At 40.6% G+C, this 15,725-nt stretch overlaps 1 protein-coding gene across 5 annotated transcripts in view; it reads left to right on the forward strand.

The window, feature by feature from the left end:
- Positions 1 to 15,725, forward strand: part of arhgef37 (Rho guanine nucleotide exchange factor (GEF) 37) — a 184,815-nt gene that overhangs the window by 909 nt on the left and 168,181 nt on the right. The gene's annotated exons all lie outside the window — the stretch shown is intronic.

The raw sequence follows: 15,725 nt of genomic DNA on the forward strand, positions 1-15,725 counted from the left end.
CAATATTGAGGATGATAACCTAAACCAACTATATCTGTGTGGTGTGAATCCACTTACAGGGTAATTTAGAGATGATGGTATTCCAGGATACCAACTGTCTTCATAATTCCAAGTGTCAGCAGATGTCAATTCGTAAGGTACTATTGAAGAAACTTCCACAATTTGTAGCAATGCATCATGCATTTGGTCCTGCACCCATTGTGCACCAGCAGTGAAGGAAATGAATGTGAAGTAGGTGGTTGATGTACCAATCAAAGAGAGTGCTTTATGATCTCCATTATGCTAGATCTGTATCAATTGGAGCAAGTGAAGTGAGTTGTTTGTTAGAGGGATCTGCTACATCAAGATTTAGGAATGTTATACTAATGTGAATTTTTTCATTGTATGATATGATTAAATAACTTTCAAATCTGATTATATGAGAGCTTTCAAGCTTTCTTCAATACATAGTTTATGTCACCTGTTTCATCAGAACTATCAAAGTGTCTCAAACATGAAATATTAATTTTTCTTTCCATATTCTCATACATCTTCCATCTTCTCATTGTTACCATTAGGAAGGAGGTACAGAAGCCTGAAGGCACTCACTCAGCAATTCAGGAACAGCTTCTTCCCCTCTGCCATCCGATTCCTAAATGGACAATGAGCTCATGAACACCACCTCACTTTTATTATTTCTGTTTTTGCACTATTTTTAATTTAATTATTTGACATACATATATACTTATTGTAACTGATTACTTTTTCCTATATTATTATGTATTGCATTGTACTGCTGTGGCTAAGTTAACAAATTTCACAACATATGCCGGTAATATTAAACCTGATTCTGATTTGTATGTGCTGCCTGCGCTGTTGAGTATTTCCAGCATGTTAGTTTTTACCATTATAGACTGCATTGTGCCGCACAGTCAAGTTTCTTGATGTTTGTTGGAGTTGTTGTCTCCAGTCAAATAGAGAGGATTCTGTCATGTTTGTGATTTACCTCATAAATGTTGGAAAAGTTGTGAGTGAAAGGTTGTTCACTAAATGGTACACAGTGTCTGTTGTGCTCTTGCAATGATGGCCAAAATGTGGCTGATTTCAGACTTACAAGATATATTTAAATGGGAGTTTTGCATAGTATCTCATCCACACACTCTAAATGTTTGTTAGTCACAGATAACATATTAGGTCAGTGTGTGTCAGTTAAAGGTGTGTGTGTTGTTCTTTTTTTGTTTTGAAGGTGATCTCATGTCTCCCATCTACTGACCATTGACCCTTGCATCAGCATCCTCCACTCCGTATTTTTGCTCTGTGTATCAGGAACTTAAAAGTCTTTCCAGAAAATGTCTGCATTAGTAGTAAGACTGATACATCTGCCAGGTAATTAATAGGTCTAGCACCCTTTCCTCAAACTAGCAGTGGATTATTTCCTCTGATTCAGTCTGCATTAGGGGTTCCCATCCTGTGTCCATGTATTGGTCCATGGCATAAATGTTGGGAACCAGTGCTCTACGTGTAATGGGAAGTCACCTAATGATTTAAAGACGGTAACGATCCGAGACAAACCTGCTTTTGAAAGGCATACATCAGCAGGTCAGGGAATATCAGTAGAGAGATGTAAGAAGTGTTAACATGTCGGGTCTCTGACTTTTGTGACCATAGGTAAGCCTCAAGCTTATTTTGAAAATTTACCAGATTAAAGCACATTTCCAAATCCAAATATTAAAATTTGAGAAATATTAATACAGTTTGAATATTAATATTTATCCAATCCATGATATTTATCTGAATCCATGCTGTGTCTGCATGTTGGATCCATTTCTTTTGAGATACTTCGCTATATCTTCTTTAACGATAGCTTCAAGCATTTTCCCAACTACAGATGTTAAACTAACTCCTGTAGTTACCTGCCCTTTGCCAACATCCTTTTTTGAATAGTGGCGAGACAATCCCCTTCTTCCAATCTGCTGAAGGTCTCCTGAAAGTTGTTTTAATCGAGGCATGATGCACATAAACAGTTCTGTCTTTGGAAAGCAGGCTGTGTCAGTAACCTGACTTTGTGTGTCTTTTTTTTATATAAGGCAGGGCACCTCTACAACGCACACCTCCAATCTCATCTCCTTGATTGGGTCACCTGACTCCAAATACCTTTTGCAAAAGGCATTACCCTAGAGGTTCATATACTTTTTTTGAACCTAGACTGTGATTTTTTAAAAATAGTACACTCAGTAATGATGAGAAGAACAATTGTTTGTTAATAGTTTAGGGAGATTGTGTTTGTCTATTATTCTGACTTAGATGAAGATCAGACCACATATTGAATAATTAATGCAGAAAGCCAGGTAAATGCAAATGTTCACAATTTTTTTTCTTACACCTGTATGTGAGGTCACTTCTAAGGACTGTCTGAAGTGTGCAGAGATCTGCATATTGCCTGGAAACCATCCCAGCATTTTGTGGAATTTTCTATTTGAGTTGTCATGTCAGTGCTCCAAAAAAAATCAAATTTTGGCATTTTGGATAAGGGTACTCAATCTGTAATATGATTGTAATATAAAATGGACCTATGACCCTCCTTGACAGCCTAATTTTTAATAACTGAGATATACATAGTTTCATGCCACCAGCTCTAAATATCTGTTCGCATTGCACTGAGGAGCACTACATTTGACCTCTATAAAGAATAAAAGTTTGAATCTATATGATACTTTTGATATAATTAGGAAATATTTCACAGCAAGCAGATTACTTTTCAAAATGTAACCAGTTTATATTGTAACATTGAGGCTAATTTTCACACACATGCTCCCACAAATAGCAATAAGATAAATGGCTTGTTATTTTGCTTCGTTATGATGTGTGAGGAATGATTATTGTCCAATGCACTAGGAGAATTTTCTGCTCTTCAAAAATTTGCCACAAGATGTTTTCACCTGAATATGTAGAAAGGGCCTTGCTCTCATTTTCTTAAGTGCAACAGTGATGCAGTACATACTAAATAACTCATTGTAGCATCAGCTTGTATTAAATACCTAGTCAGCTTGTATCTAAATACATTGCATGAGGATTTGTGAGTGGATTATAACATGAAGATATAGCTTGAGTTAATGATTTAAAGGTACTCTTCATTCTGTGGAAGAATTTGTTCCAGAAAGCACCCTTGAATTGACTTTTACCACTAAACCTAACCTAGGACATTATCTCCTTCACTTCTTTGTAAATGCTTCACATCTTTCTATATTTCTTACCTGTGCAATTTGCCCATTCAGTTCCCTACTTGAAGGTTTCAGAATTATTTCAGCAGATCCATGTAACTTTATATTAAGGCAAAATGCTGCAGACTCTGGAAATTAAAGTTCAAATAAATTTATTATCAGTGTACGTATATGTCTCTTTTCACTTCCCTGAGATTCGTTTTATTGCGAGCATTCACAGTAGAACAAATAAATACCTAATTAATACCTAATGTCTAATAAATATCCAATATCTAATCTGAAACTTAGTGGAAGCTCCTGGAATGCACATCAGCACATGATGCAAGGTCACCAACATGAAATTTTCTGTTTTCTGTTTTCTCTCTTAACAGGTGCAGTTGACCTGCTGTGTGTTTCCAGATTGGTTCTATTTTTAATTTTTTCTTCTAATACCTTTACTGAGACCTATTACATTTTTTTCACTGCCTTCTTGGTTTGATTGTAGCAGCTGAGTATAACGTTTAGCCCTGGGTCTTACACAGGTAGATTTTTTTTAAAAGGAAGAGAGAAAAAGGAGAATAATGTTATTAAAAACATAAAAGAAGCAAAATAATAATCTGAAATCTCAAATCAGATCAAGCTGTAACATTCTTTTTAATGTCACATAAGCCAACAAGCCAGATTGAAAATTAAGTGTGGACCTGAGGAAATTCTGAACTACTTGTAGAATAAAGGAGCAGTGGTCTGGATCATGTAACTCGTTAATCTTGAAAGAAAGAAAAACCTGGTTATTCATCTTGCTTGTCTCTTGTAGATCTTGTGTGTAAGGTTGTCTTACATTTGCCGCAAAATAGTAGTGATTACATATCACAACTAATCGATGCTATCATCCAATGACACAATGAAGCACTATGATTTTTTTCTCATAAAAGCTGTAAAGTAAAACAGAAAGGGAAAGGATGAACATAACAAATGCTGGAAATCAAAAATAAAAAACACAAGGTACTGACTGAGCATATTTAGTTGACCAGACAAGAGCTGTGGTAGTGAAATTGGGTACTTTGAAAAATAGGGTTAACAGCATTTCAGAGTAGGGAGGAAGGAAGTTAATTAGAGGGGAAATTTATTAATTTAGAAACAAACCCAATAACCATAGTATAGCTATATGTGTTTTATCATATGTGAGTATGAGAATACACACAGAAACAGATACCCGCATTGAAATATTTTAATCACACTGCATGCCTGACATTTTTATTTCTGTTCTAACTGTAATATTTGTAAGTTTTGTAAGTCTTGGAATTTCCAGCAGCTAAAGGTTGATACTGACTGCTTGTTCTAACAGATCAGTACCTGTCCAGCGAATCTAATGAATCTGAGAAGTTATCCCACAGCCCACCCACTTATTTAGTTTATGCCCACAGCAATTGCTTAATCATACGATCGTCAGACAAAGAAGCAGAATTTGGCAATTTGGCCCATCAAGTCTGCTCCACCATTCAATCATGGCTAACCTCATTTTTCTCTCCTCAACCCCACTCCCCAGCTTTCTCCCCTTAACTTTGGATGCTGTGTCCAATCAAGAACCTATCAAGTTTTGCCTGAAATATACCCAACGACTTGGCCTCCACAGATGCCAGTGGTAACAAATTCCACAAATTCATCACCCTCTGGCTGAAGAAATTTCTAAGCATTTCTGTTTTAAATGGACACCCCTCTATCCTGAGGCTGTGCCCTCTTGTCCTAGACTCCCCCACCATGGGAAACATCCTTTCCACATCTACTCTGTCTAGGCCTTTCAACATTCAAAAGGTATCAATGAGATGGCTCCCTCATCCTTCTAAATTCCAGTGAGTACAGACCCAGAGTTATCAAACGTTCCTGAAATGATAACTTTTTCATTCTGGGAATCATCCTTGTGAACATCCTCTGAACCCTCTCAAATGCCAACACATCTTTTCTAAGATGAAGGGCCCAAAACTACTCAAGGTGAGGCCTCATCATTGCCTTATAAAGCCTCAGTATCACATCCCTGTTCTTGAATTTCAGACCATTTGAAATGAATGCTAACATTCATTTGCCATCCTCACCACCGACTCTACCTACAAGTTAACCTTTAGGGTGTTCTGCACAAGGACTCCCAAGTCCCTTTGCATCTCAGATTTTTGGATTTTCTCCCATTTTAGGTAGTAGTTTGCATATTTATTTCTATTACCAAAGTGCATGACCGTGCTTTTGCCAACATTATATTGCATTTGCTATTTTCTTGCCCATTCTCCTAATCTGTCCAAGTTCTTCTGCAGTCTTCCTGTTTCCTCAACACTACCTGCCCCTCCACTAATCTTCGTATCAGCTGCAAACTTGGCAACAAAGCCATCTATTCCATCATCTAAGTCATTGATATACAGCATAAAAAGAAGCGATGCCAATGCCAAACCCTGCAGAACACCACTAGTCACTGGCAGCCAACCAGAAAAGGATACTTTTATTCCCACTCACTGATCAAGTCAAGTCAAGTCAAGTCAACTTTTATTGTCATTTCGACCATAACTGCTGGTTCAGTGCATAGTAAAAATGAGACAATGTTTTTCAGGACCATGGTGTACAAAAAAACTAGACCAAACTATGTAATAAAAAAACACAACACAGAGAAAGCTACACTAGACTACAGACCTACACTGGACTGCATAAAGTGCAAAAAACAGTGCAGGCATTACAATAAATAATAATCAGGACAGTAGGGCAAGGTGTCAGTTCCAGGCTTCGGGTAATGAGGAGTCTGATAGCTTGGGGGAAGAAACTGTTATATAGTCTGGTCGTGAGAGCCCAAGTGCTTCGGACCCTTTTCCCAGACGGCAGGAGGGAGAACAGACTGTATGAGGGGTGCAAGGGGTCCCTCATAATGCTGTTTCCTTTGCGGATGCAGTGTGTAGTGTAAATGTCTGTGATGGCGGGAAGAGAGACCCCGATGATCTCAGCTGACCTCAATGTGCGCTGCAGGGTCTTGCAATCCGAGATGGTGCAATTTCCAAAACAGGCAGTGATGCAGCTGCTCAGGATGCTCTCAATACAACCTCTGTAGAATGTGATGAGGATGGGGGGTGGGAGATGGACTTTCCTCAGCCTTCGCAAAAAGTAGATATGCTGCTGGGCTTTCTTTGCTATGGAGCTGGTGTTTAGGGACCAGGTGAGATTCTCTATCAGGTGAACACCAAGATATTTGGTGCTTTTTATGATCTCTACCGAGGAGCCGTCGATGTTCAGTGGGGAGTGGTCAATCCATGCCCTCCTGAAGTCAACAACAATCTCTTTTGTTTTGTTCACATTCAGAGACAGGTTGTTGGCTCTGCACCAGTCAGTTAGCCGCTGCACCTCCTCTCTGTAAGCTGACTCGTCGTTCTTGCTGATGAGACCAACCACGGTGGTGTCATCGGCGAACTTGATGATGTGGTTCGAGCTGTGTGTTGCAGCACAGTCGTGGGTCAGCAGAGTGATCAGCAGTGGACTGAGCACACAACCCTGGGGAGCTCAGTGTGATGGTGTTGCAGATGCTGCTCCCAATCTGGACTGACTGAAGTCTGCCAGTCAGGAAGTCTAGGATCCAGTTGCAGAGGGAGGTGTTCAGGCCCAGTAGGCTCAGCTTTCCAATCAGTTTCTGAGGGATGATTGTGTTGAATGCTGAACTTAAGTCTATGAACAGCATCCGAACATATGTGTCATTTTTGTCCAGGTGGGTTAGGGCCAGGTGGAGGGTGGTGGCAATGGTGTCATCTGTTGAGCGGTTGGGACGGTACGCAAACTGCAGGGGGTCTAGTGAGGGGGGCAGCAGGGTCTTCATATGCCTCATGATGAGCCTCTTGAAACACTTCATGATGATGGATATAAGTGCAACGGGGTGGTAGTCATTTAGGCAGGACACTGAAGACTTCTTCGGCACAGGGATGATGGTGGCGGCCTTGAAACACGTTGGAATGGTGGCGCTGCTCAGACAGATGTTGAAGATGTCAGTGAGAACATCTGCTAGCTGGTCTGCACATCCTCTGAGCACTCTACCAGGGATGTTGTCTGGTCCAGCAGCCTTCCATGGGTTGACCCTGCACAGGGTTCTTCTCACGTCGGTCATGGAGAGACACAGCACCTGGTCGTTTGTAGGAGGGGTGGACTTCCTCGCTGCCATGTCATTTTCTGCCTCAAACCGGGTGTAGAAGCTATTCAGCGCATTTGGGAGGGAATGGAATGGAGAATGGACGGGAGTGTCGGCCGGCTAGGGTTTGCTTTTAGCCTGGCATGGACCCCTGTCCGTTTGCCTCGCTTCTGCTTCCTCGCACATTGCTTTCGACGTCTCCATCTCCGGCTACCAGCATAAGGCAAGTCCGAGGAATGTAGGCCCGTTCCCCTCAGCAAGCCAATGTCGCGTAATTCAGCCAGTAGATCTTTGTGAAGGTTAGTTTTTGGGTGATCTCTGTATTGTAGTAGTATCTGGCATTGGTAGATAGCCACTCTGTTATCCATGTGCCCTAATTGAAAATTGTGTATCAAACTTAAAATAGAAAATTAAAGTAACACCAGGTTTGATCCTACCCAATCAGCCAATGCTCTAACCATGCTAGTAACTTTCCTGTAATACCATGGGCTGTTAACTTGGTAAGCAGACTCACGTGTGGCACCTTGTCAAAAGCCTTCTGAAAATCCAAATATACAACATCAACTGAACCCGTTTATCAATCCTACTTGTAATCTCCTCAAAGAATTCCAACAGGTTCGTCAGGCTTGACTTTCCCTTAAGGGAACCGTGCTGACTTCATTCTATCTTGTCCTGTGTCACCAAGCACAGGTACTTCATAACCTCATCCTTAACAATGGACTCCAATATCTTCCCAACCTCTGAGGTCAGGCTAACTGGTCTATAATTCCCTTTCTACTGCCTGCCTCCTTTCTTAAAGAGTGGAGTGATATTTTCAATTTTCCAGTCTTCTGGCATCATGGCAGAGTCCAATGATTTTTGAAAGATCATTACTAATGCCTCCACAATCTCTAACGCTACCTCTTTCAGAACCTTAGGGTGCAGTTCATTTGGTCTGTGTGGCTGATGTACCCTTTGCTTTTGAGCTCTATCTCCCTCGTAAGAGTAACTGTACTCATTTCTCTTCCCTCACACCCTTCAACATTTGGCTAGTGTCTTCCACAGTGTAGACAGATGCAAAATACATGTTTAGTTCATCTGCTGTCTCCTTGTCCCCATTATTATTTCTCTGGCCTCATTTTCTAGCATTTCTATATTCACTTTTGTCTCACTTTTATATTTTTACGTTCTTGAAAAAGCTTTTACTATCCACTTTGTTTGCTTGCTTTCCTATTTTATCTTTTCCCTCCTTATGATTATTTTAGTTGCTCTCTGTAGGTTTTTAAGTTTCCCAATCCTCTATCTTTCTGCTAATTTTTGCTTTGTTGTATGCCCTCTCTTTTGCTTTTACATTACCTCTGAATTCCCTTGTCAGCCATGGTTGTAATATTTTGCCATTTGAGTATTTCTTCATTTTTGGAATACATCTGCCCTGCATCTTCCTCATTGTCCCAGAAAGTCACACCATTGCCGCTCTGCTGTCATCCCTGCCAGCATCTCCTTCCAATTTACTTTGGCCAACTCCTCTCATACTTTACTTTCTCCCTATCAAAATTTGAAGTTGAACTCAATCATATTGTGATCACTGCCTCCTAAGCTCCCTAATCATATCTGGTTTATTACATTACACCCAATCCAGTATAGCTGATCCCCTAGTAGGCTGAACAACAAACTGCTCTAAAAAGCTATCCTGTAGGCATTCAACAAACTCACTCTCTTGAGATCCATTATCAACTTGATTTTCCCAATCGACCTGCATGTTGAAATCTCCCATGATTATCATAATATTGCCCTTTTGACATACCTTTTCTATTTCCCGTTGTAATTTATGGCCCACATCCCAGCTACTGTTGAGAGGCCTGTATATAACTGCCGCCAGGGTCCCTTTACCCTTATACTTTCTTAACTCAAACCACAAGGATTCAACCTCTTCTGATCATATGTCACATCTTTCCACTAATTTCATCCCATTCTTTACCAGCAGAGCCAGGCCACCATTTCTGCTTACCTTCCAATCCCTCTGATGCAACATGTAATTTTGAACATTCAGCTCCCAACTACAACCACCCTTCAGCCATGATTCCATGATGGCCACAACATCATACCTGACAATCTGTAATAGTGCAACAGGGTCATCCACCTTTATACTCCAGGCAATGAGATATAACACTGCGAGATCTGTATTTGCTTCCCTTTTTCGTTCTGCATCCCTCATGCATTGATCCCTTGCTGGCTGCAATTTTGTCTTATTATCTGCCTGCTCTTCCTGACAGTCTGACGGTATGCTATCTTTGCTTCTTTAGCATCTGTCCTGTCCTGAGTCCCTTCACTCCAGTTCCCAGTCCCCTACCAAATTAGTTTAAACCCTCCCCAAAAGCGTGAACATACCTGTGCATAAGAATATTGGTCCCCCTCGGGCTCAGATGTAATCTGTCACCTTTGTACAGGTCATACTTCCCCAGAAGAGATCCCAATGATCCAAGAACCTGAAGACCTGCCCCCCTGCACCAACTTCTCAGCCACCTATTAATCTATTAAATCATCCTGTTTCTACCCTCACTGGCACATGGCACTGGCAGCAATCCAGAAGTTGCTACCCTGATCCATCACCATTTAATACCTTCACAATGTTCTTTAAGACCTGGAATCTTCCAGTGGCCTCCCTGAGGATATTTTATCCATACCCTGTGCCCCTCTTCCTTTGCACACCCCACCAACCAATAATCTACAAGCATCTGCATCACTATTCACCACTCATTCCCTCCACGAACTCTGATTCCTCATGGCTCTCCTCTCTAATTTCTGACTGAGAATTGTATCAGACCTTTGTACCTATTAATCAGCTAGTCTTTTGAGTCTGGGAAAATAATTCCAATGATAATTCCTGCTCCCAGTTGTGGCGTGATCTGAGGAAAACCCATAAGAACATAGGAGCAGAATTAGGCCATTTGGCCTATTGATTCTGCTCTGACATTCCAACATGGCTTGTATATTATTCCTCTTAGCCCTATTCTCCTGCCTTTTCTTCATAACCTTTGACATCCTGATTAATCAAGAAAATATCAACCTCTGCCTTAATTATACTGAATGACTTGGTCTGCACAACCATCTTGCCAATGTATTCCACAAATTCACCACAACTCCTGTTAAAGAAATTTTTCTTCATCTCTGTTCTGAATGGATACCCCTCTGTTCTGAGGCTATGCCCTCTGGTTCCAGACTCCCCTACTATAGGAAACATAATCTTCACATCGCAATATCCAGGTCTTTCAATATTTGATAGGTTTCAATGAGATTCCTCCTCATTCTTAAAAACACCAGCAAGAGACATCAAATGCACCTCATATGTTAACCCTTTCATTCCTGGAATCATTCTCTTGAACCTCCTCTGCACCCACTCCAGTGCCAGGACATCTTTTTTTCGATAAAGGATCCAAAACTGCTCACAGTACTCCAAGTGCGGTTTAATCAATGCCATATAAAGCCACAGCATTACATTCTTGCATCCGTATTCTAATTCTCTTGAAGTGAATGCTAACATTGCATTTGCCTTCCTTACCACCAACTCAGCCTGAAGGTTAAGCATTAGGAAATTCTGCTCGAGAACTCCTAAGTCCTTTTGCACGTCTGATTTTTGAATGTTCTCCCCACTTAGAAAATATTCTACACCTTTATACCAAAGTGCATGTCGATGCACTTCCCTGCACTATATTCCATCTGCCACCTCTTTGCCCATTCTCCCAAACTGTGTAAGTCCTTCTGCAGACACCCTGCTCCCTCAACACTACCTGCCTCTCCCCCATCTTCATATCATCCACAAAGCCATCAATTCCTTCATTCAAATCATTGAGATATAACGTGAAAAGCAGTCCCAACACTGACCCCTGCAGCACACCACTAATCGCCAGCAACCAACCAGAAAAGACCCCCTTTATTCCCACTCTTTACCTCCTGCCAGTCAGCCAATCTTCTATCCGTGCTAGAATCCTTCCTGTAATACCATGGGCTCTTGTTAAAGAGCCTCATGTGTGGCACCTTGCCAAAGGCCTTCAGAAAATCCAAATTAGCAACATCAATCTCACTGTCCTCTGTCTATCCTCTAAGAATTATTTCCTCAAAGAATTCCAGCAGATTTGTCAGGCAAGAATTCCCCTTAAGGAAACTTTGCTGACTTTGGCCTTCTTCGTCACATGCCTACAAGTACCACGAAACCTCATCCTTAATAAAGATTCCAACGTCTTTCAAACCACTGAAGTCAGGCTAACTGGCCTATAATTTTCTTCTGGCTCCTTCCCTTCTTAAAGAGTGGAGTGACATTTGCAATTTTCCAGTCCTCTGGAACCATTCCAGAATTTAGTAATTCTTGAAAGATCATTACTGGTGCCTCCACAACTCTTCAGTTCTTTCAGAACCCTGAGCTGTAGTTCATCTTGTCTAGGTGATTTATCTACCTTCAGACTTTTCAGCTTCCTAAGCAGCTTCTCCTGAGTAATAGCAATGCCATTCACTTCTGACCCCTGATATTCTTGCATTTCTGGCATTCTGCTAGTGTCTTCCACAATGACAACTGACGCAAATACTTCAGTTCATGCACCATTTCTATGTCTCCCACTACTATAGTATCTATCTAGTATTATTTTATAGTGGTCTGATATCCACTCTCAGCTCTCTTTTACTCCTTGTACAGCTGAAAAGAAAATGTGGTATTCTCATTTATATTATTAGCACATTCATATTTCATCTTTTCTCTCTTTATGGTTTTTTTGTTGCCTTGTGTTGGTTTTTAAAATCTTCCAACCCTTCCCACTAATTATTGCTATATTATATACCCCTGTTTTGATTTTATGATGTATTTACCTCTCCTTGTCAGATTCGGTTGCCTCATCCTCCCTTTAGAATACTTCTTCATCTTTGGGCTGCATTTCCTGCACCTTCCGAATTGTTCCCAGAAGCTCCAGCCATTGCTGTTCTGCCGCCATCCCTGCTAATGTCCCCTTCCAATCAGCTTCTGCCAGCTCCTCTCTCAGGCCTCTGTAATTCTTCACTCCACTGTATTACCGACACATCTGATTTTAGCTTCTCCTTCTCTAACTACAAGGTGAATTCTTTCATATTATGATCACTTTCTCCTCAGGGTTCATTTACCTTAAGCTCCCTAATCAAATCTGGGTCAGTGCATAACACCCAATCCAGAATTGCCATTCCTCTAGTGGGCTCAACCACAAACTGCTCTAAAAAGCCATCTTGTAGGCATTCTGCAAATTACTTCTTAGGATCCTGCACCAACAGGATTTTCCCAATCTATCAGTGTATTGAAATCCCTCATGACTATTGCAACACTGTCTTTTTTACACAAACTTTCTATCTTTCATTGTAATTTGTAGTCCACATTCTGGCTACTGTTTGGAGGCCCATATGTAACTCCCATCAGGGTCCTTTTACTCGTGCAGTTTCATAGCTCTGCCCATTAGATTCTACATTTTTACTAGCAGAGACACCCCACTCCCTGTTCAATTTTGGCCCCCTATTACACTTTAACAACCAATGACTGCAATTTTGCCCTATCATCTGCCTATCCTTCCTCACAGTCTTGCTATACATTGAGCTGTATACCAACTACCACATCCTCAGCCCTATCACCCTGGATCCCAGCCCATTGCCAAATTAGCTTAAACCCTCCCAATAGTTATAGCAAGGATGTTGGTCCCCCTCAGGTTCAGCTGTAACCTGTCTTTTTGGCCAAAGCATCCCGAGGAGATCCCAATGATCCAGAAATCTGAAACCCTGCCCCCTGTTCCTATTCTTTAGGCACACTTTCATCTGCCAAATCATCCTATTCTTACCCTCAGTGCTGCGTGACACTGGAAACAATCCAGAAATAAATATCCTGGTGGTCCTACTTTTCAGCTTTCTACCTAAATCCCTATATTCTCTCTTCATGACCTCCTCCTTTTTCGCACCTATGTCAGTGATACCAATATGTACCATGACTTCCGGCTGTTCACCCTCCCCCTTGAGAATGCTATGGACCATACATTTGAGGTTTTCAATTCCTTGCTCTTTTTCAACAACTAAAATGGAATGTTTCAGGATAAGAAGTTTCCATAAGAAAACCTAGATCTTACAGAACAAATGCTGGAAAAAAGCTATGCAGCTTATCCTACCTGTGTCAACTCCTTGCCCCGCCCCCCTTGCTTTTTATCAACCGTCCTGAAATATATCCTATTGAAAGACAATCTCCATTTCGAAGTATACATCCTTTTTAAATATGTACTTCTAATTTTAAAGTATATTTACTATTCAATTAAAAAATTTTATACTCTGTATTTTAGGTAAAGTAGGTCACAACATAAAATATTATTATCTGGGGTTATTTTGAAGAGTTAGATGTTGAATCAAAATGAGATGTAAACTAAAATTAAAATAGACATTCAAATTGTGAAGAAAAACTACATTAACCTCAGGAAAAATAGAGTCAATAAAGGACACAGGAAGATACAGCAATAGCTAGCAATCTTGTAAAGCAAAGGAAATTGTAATGAATAGCAGAAGCAAGCATTCATAACTCCTCTTCAATTGCTGGAAGCAGAATCTTAGAAAAATTTGAAGATAGATTTAGATAAATTACTGATAAGCAATGTGATGAAAGATTACTGCCAATTGACAAGAATCACAATTTGAGTCAAGAATCAGGTCATCTGTGAACTTATTAAATGGCAGAGAGGGCTTGGAGGTCCAGATAGCTTACTCTTTCTCCTAATTTGTATATTTGTAAGATCTTATTACAGAAATTCCTCTGGAAACACCCCTTTACCCAGCCACCTTCAACTGCTTTATTAATAACATTTCCTCTTTCATGAACCAAAGCTCATAGTGGAATACTTAACATTCAGCTAGAATCAAAATACTGATTACATCCAGTGGAGAACCATTGTTATTAATATATCTGCCACTGGACTCTATATCTAATGCTGTTCTGATTTGACCTACAATGACAGTACATACAATTCACAGATTGTAGCAACTTTATGATTACTTCAGCAACACTCAGGGACTTCGCCTAGCAAAATTATGTCATAGGATGCAACAACTTCGGTTTTCCACAGTTATGCACAGTTCTTATTTAGTCATATGGTATTTTTGCATTACTGGCTGCTCAATGGGTTTGTGGCTTAACTCTGCACAGAAATCCATAGCTTTAAAGGCCACTCTTGAGATGTGAACATAAGTTTGGCTTCCATTCCTGTCTAGCCTCCCATGGAACAAAGCAGTCATAAAACCATCAAGGTTTCTGGAGATACTGAACAGAGGAATTTACACCAGCCGTGATTGAGGCTGCTTGGGATTGGAGATGGGTTGAGAACTGGCAGCCAGTTACTTGATTAGCTGTTGTGGGAGTAAGACTGAGATTGGGAGGGTGTGGTTTGGATGGTGGTTAAGGAATAGTCTCGTTAGATCAGTGATCAGATGAGGTCATGATCCAACAGAAAGTAGGGGAAGGGAAGTCTGGGCAATCTGGATCAGGCCCAAGTGTAAAGGAGCTAATACAATCAGGATGAAGGATGGCATGGTGGGCTGAGATCAGGAACTCCATCAGTAGCCTTAGCAAATGGGATGATCAGAGGAAATTTTAAAGATCAGAGAGTCAAGAAATTCAGGATGGGACTATTGTGAAATTGAATGGGGCAGTACAAGATAGAATCTGTGGCTGGGTATGTCAGTAACTGAGTGGTTGAGTCTGATGAATAGAACTCATCAAGATTTTGGATATCAGTCCTTCATTGCACAAGGATACATTATTGTCTCAGGAGTGATCAATGAGATATGGTTGGCATTTAAATAAGATCAACATGAAATCAATTCAAATCTACAAATTTACTTAGTATTGCAAATCATCCACCAAAATTTCTGGAGTGAAACAATGTCACAAGAGAAGTTTTCATACTTCATGCTAAGATTTATTTTCAATGTCTTAGCTCATAAATTAATACTGCTGTTACAACCTGATTTATAGGCCAATGTCAGGAACACTTTGCATCTAGTTTGTCAAGAAGGTTCAGTCACTGGGCATTCAAGATGAGATAGTAAATTGGATTAGACATTGGCTTTGTGGGAGAAGCCAGAGAGTGGTAGTAGATGGTTGCCTCTCTGACTGGAGGCCTGGGACTGTTGATGTGCCGCAGGGATCAGGGCAGGGTCCTTTGTCGTAAATGAATTGAATGATAACGTGTTTAACCAGATCAGCAAATTTGTGGATAACACCAAGATTGAAGGTGCAGTGGACAGTGAGGAAGTCTATCATGGCCTGCAGGGGGCTCTGCATCAACTGGAAAAATGGGCTGAAAAATGGCAAATGCTATTTAATGCAGACAAGTCCAAGGTTTTGCACTTTGGTAGGACCAGCCAGGATAGGCCTTACACAG

This window comes from Hemitrygon akajei, chromosome 15 (assembly GCF_048418815.1).
Source record: "Hemitrygon akajei chromosome 15, sHemAka1.3, whole genome shotgun sequence".
Lineage (NCBI taxonomy): Eukaryota > Metazoa > Chordata > Chondrichthyes > Myliobatiformes > Dasyatidae > Hemitrygon > Hemitrygon akajei.